This window comes from Triticum aestivum, chromosome 6D (assembly GCF_018294505.1).
Source record: "Triticum aestivum cultivar Chinese Spring chromosome 6D, IWGSC CS RefSeq v2.1, whole genome shotgun sequence".
NCBI lineage: Eukaryota > Viridiplantae > Streptophyta > Magnoliopsida > Poales > Poaceae > Triticum > Triticum aestivum.
The window spans coordinates 137,040,297-137,045,495 of record NC_057811.1 but is presented as its reverse complement, the minus strand read 5'-3'; positions in this window follow the sequence as shown (position 1 = coordinate 137,045,495).

Here is a 5,199-nt window from a genome sequence, read left to right as displayed (position 1 = left end):
CCTACACATGCAAGTCTAAGAGTATAGCAGCGGAATGTTAATCATTGCATATGAAGGTAAAGGGGAGGAGTTTGGAGGGAGCAAACGCAATGTAGACACGGAGATTTTTGGCGTGGTTCCGATAGGTGGTGCTATCGTACATCCACGTTGATGGAGACTTCAACCCACGAAGGGTAATGGTTGCGCGAGTCCACGAAGAAGCAACCATGTCTATCCCATCATGGACATCGCCCACGAAGGACTTGCCTCACTTGGTAGATCTTCACGAAGTAGGCGATCTCCTTGCCCTTACAAACTCCTTGGTTCAACTCCACGATCTTGACGGAGGCTCCCAAGTGACACCTAACCAATCTAGGAGACAACACTCTCCAAAAGGTAATAGATGGTGTGTTGATGATGAACTCCTTGCTCTTGTGCTTCAAATGATAGTCACCCCAACACTCAACTCTCTCTCTCAAGTTTGGATTTGGTGGAAAGATGATTTGAGTGGAAAGCAACTTGGGGAAGGCTAGAGATCAAGATTCTTGTGGTTGGATTAGAATATCTTGGTCTCAACACATGAGTAGTGTAGGCACGTTCTGATAGCTCTCTCCACGAATGGAGGAAGGGTGGAGGGGTATATATAGCCTCCACACAAAATCTAACCGTTACACACAATTTACCAAACTCGGTGGGACCGAATACTCAAACTCGGTCAGACCGATTTAGTTCAAAATGTGAACGTTAGGTTTTTTGGTGGGACCGACATGTCAACTTGGTGGGACCGATTTCATTAGGGTTAGGGCATAACGTAATCTCGGTGAGACCGATCACATAAACTCGGTGAGACCGATTTCTGTAATAGGCAAACAGAGAGTTGGTCATGCAAACTCGGTGGGACCGATCGCTCATTTCGGTGAGACCGAAATGTTACGAAAGGGAAACAGAGAGTTTGCATTGCGAACTCGGTGGGACCGATCGCTCATCTCGGTTAGACCGAAACGTTACGAAGGGAAACAGAGATTTTGCAATCCCATCTCGGTGAGACTGAGATCCCTATCGGTGAGATCGAACTGATTAGGATTCTGGCTATGGCTATGTCAAATGAACTCGATGGCGCCGGATAGATCAAATTAGTGGGGCCGAGTTTGACTTTTGGTTTGGGACATATGTGGAAATGAGAAAGTGGTTGAGGGCTTTTGGAGCATATCAGTAAGCATTTTGAGCAAGCAAGCCATTAAGCAACACCTCATCCCCTTTTAATAGTATTGGCTTTTCCTATGGACTTAATGTGATCTTGGATCACTAAAATGAAAATGTAGAGTCTTGAGCTTGAGCCAATATGTGTCCTTAGCATTTTGAGGGGTCCACATTCCTAGTCCATGCCATGCCAATATTGAACTTTTTGAAATGATCATCTTGAAAGAGCATTAGTTCAATAAGCTATATGTTGTTAGGAATTACCAAAACCACACAGGGATAGTTGCACTTTCAACACACCATAGCCAAGACAACATTATTGCCCATGGATTGCGTGGTTCGTGCACGCCGGCGTCACCACACAGTCACTTCATCAAGCCAGCATTGACCGCGTCACAAATTTCAACCTGCGTTGACTTCGCTGTGCCGTCGCTTCTTTAAGCCGACGTCCACCATGCCGACCCGCTTCGATATGTCGGCTGATGTGGGGGCTCCAGTGTCACCCTGTCGACCTGGTTGTTACCTCGGCTGGACAGGAGGCTTCGCCATCGCTTCATCAACCTAATTCGGTGACTCCGACGTCACTGTGCCGACTTGCCCCATCACCTCGGCTGGACTAGGAGTGTCCTCTCGCCGCATTAGCCATGTTGTGTCGCCACTTTGTTTAAGCGAGCTCTTCGCTCTGCCTCTTTGGCAAGCCATGCTCCTCATTGGGATGGGCTTGGGGGCTAGGACCTCGGCTAGGTCAAGGACTACACACCATATCGAATCTGTCAAAATTCGATGGATGTATTCGTCCCACCGCAAGCCCGGACCGCGTCATCAACATCGGGAGCATAAAACCAGTGATGTCTACTATGCAACTTTATTCTTGTAGACACGTGTTGGGCCTCCAAGCGCAGAGTTTTGTAGGACAGTAGCAATTTTCCCTCAAGTGGATGACCTAATGTTTACCAATCCGTGAGAGGTGTAGGATGAAGATGGTCTCTCTCAAACGACCCTGCAACCAAATACAAGAAATCTCTTGTGGCCCCAACACACCCAATACAATGGCAAATTGTATAGGTGCACTAGTTGAGTCTTCACCCTATGCATAGATTACCCCAATATCACCGCGGGAATCCCCAAGTTGAGTGCCATAACGTATATCAAGTGAATCAATATGATGCCCCATTGTTACCTCAAGTATTCATACCGCAAGACATACATCATGTGCTCTCAAATCTGAATATTCAATCCGACATGACAAAACTTCAAAGGATAAAGACTCAATTCATCACAACAAGAGTATAGAGGGGAGAAACATCATATGATCCATCTATATTAACAAAGCCCATGATATAGATCACGAGAGAGAGAGAGAGAGAGATTGAACACATAGCTACTGGTACAAACCCTCAGCCCCGAGGGTGGACTACTCCCTCCTCATCGTGGTGGCCGCCGGGATGATGAAGATGGCCACCGGAGATGATTCCCCCCTCCGGCAGGGTGCCGAAAGAGGTCTAGATTGGTTTTCGGTGGCTACATAGCCTTGCGGCAGCGGAACTTCTGATCTAGGTTAACCCCGAAGGGTTTCAGAATAATTGGGAATTTATAGTGCAAAGAGGGGGTGCGGGAGGCCATCAAGGTGGGCACAACCCACTTGGGCGTGCTCGCGCGCCCTGGTGGGTTGTGCCCCCCTTGGGGCACCCCCAGGTGCAGCTCTGGCCCATTGGGTTCCTTCTGGTCCAAAAAAAATCTTCAAAAAGTTTCGTGGTGTTTGGACTCCATTTGATAATGATTTCCTGCGATGTAAAAAACAAGCAAAAAAAAGCAACTGGCACTGGGCACTGGGTCAATAGGTTAGTCCCAAAAAATGATATAAAGTTGTTATAAAATGATTGTAAAACACCCAAGAATGATAAAATAACAGCATGAATACTTCATAAATTATAGATACGTTGGAGACGTATCAGCATCCCCAAGCTTAATTCCTACTCGTCCTCGAGTAGGTAAAAGATAAAAGAAATAATTTATGAAGTGTGAATGCTAGCAAAGTGCATAAGTTTGATCAATGATAATTTCAATCACTTTTCCTAGCATCATAACAACAATTCTTTCTTATAAAACTTCTCATGTTATAGTAGCAACGAATTCACATGTTAAGGTTCAAACAATGAATTCTCTTGAAACTCAACAACCTATGTTCTTAGTCATAAATCAATTGCAATTAAACGTATTCAACGGAGTTTAAGTAAGAGCCCCACATACTCAACCATCATATAGTCTTCTATGATTGCTAACACTCACCGCATACACATGAGAAAAACGTTTAAACCGGACACATAGAAAGATAGGGTCTTATTGTTTTGCCTCCCAACGTATTCACCTCAAGGGTGATGTCAACAATAATAACTCATGCCACCCATATTCAACTAGACATATGTGCCTAGATCTTTCCTCACCACATGATGCTTGCCGAAATAGAAAAAATAAAAAGGAATAGAGAGAAAAACTTTGACTCTTTGCATAAAAGTAAATACTGAAAAGTAAAAGATAGGCCCTTCGCAGAGGGAAGCAGAGGTTGCCATGCGCTTATTTGTTTGTATGATCAACCACTTAGTGCAAAAGAACATCACGTTATATTGCCCCTTATGATAGCAACCTTTATTATGCAGTCTGTCGCTTTTATTACTTTTCCATCACAAGTTCGTACAACGCTCAATTTTCTCTTACACTAAATGATCTAACACTTTTAGAAGCAATTTTTATTGCCTTATTGCACCAATGACAACTTACTTGAAGGATCTTGCTCAATCCTTAGGTAGGTATGGTGGACTCTTGAAGATAGGATTTGGGTTTAAGGGTTTTTGGATGCACAAGTAGTATCTCTACTTGGTGCGGAATTTTTGGCTAGCAAAGATGGGGGGCAAGCACCACATGTTGAAGGATCTATGACAATATAACTTCTATGTGAATATGAACAAACATAAATCATTACGTTGTCTTCCTTGTCCAATGTCAACAATTTTGGCATATAATATTTTTTGGGGGGCTCACAATCACAAAAGATTTTTAAGATAGTGTATTTGCATGTGAAAGTTCTCATCCTTATACTAATTATTCGTGAATTGCTTGTATGACCAATATTGTGATTGTCAGGCCTCAAAAGATTTCACTTTCTAAACCCAATGTGAAGCTACCACTAGGCATGATATGATTTCAACTTCATGAAATTCAATTTATTCAACAATTTACTATAGGATATAAGTGAAGCACAAGAGTAAATGACATAGAAAAGAGCTTCGTTGACGGGATGTGAATGCCGCTTACTTAGCCTCCCTGGCAATTATTTGAGGACTCTATTTTATTTAAAAACTTTCAGATCTAAGTACTTTATTAAAACAACAAGCAAAACAAAATAAAATGACATTTCGAGGATAACACAACTCATGTGAAGAAGCAAAAACTTAGGCTCAACCGATACTAACCGATAATTGTTGTGGAAGAAAGGTGGGATGCCTACCGGAGCATCCCCAAGCTTAGATGCTTGAGACTTCTTGAATATTATCTTGGGATGCCATGGGCATCCCCAATCTTGAGTTTTTGTGTCTCCTTAATTCTTCTCATATCAGGTTTTCCTAAATCTCAAAAGCTTCATCCACACAAAACTCAACAAGAACTCGTGAGCTAGGTTAGTATAAACCAATGCAAAAACCTTATCATTCTCTACTGTAGAAAATCACTAAAATTATTATTTAACATTGCATACTAAATGACTCTGCATGTTTAATACCCCTATCTTCAAATAGAATCATCAAACAAGCAAACATATGCAAACAATGCAAACATAACAGCAATCTGCCAAAACAGTACAGTCTGTAAAGAATGCAAGAGTATCAATACTTATTCGACTCCAAACATTATGAAATTCTACCACACTGTATAAAATTTATCAGATCTTATTATGCAAAAAGTTTCAACATTTTATCACATTCTGACTTTCCTTGGGAATTTTTGCAACATCGATAAACTTTCTGT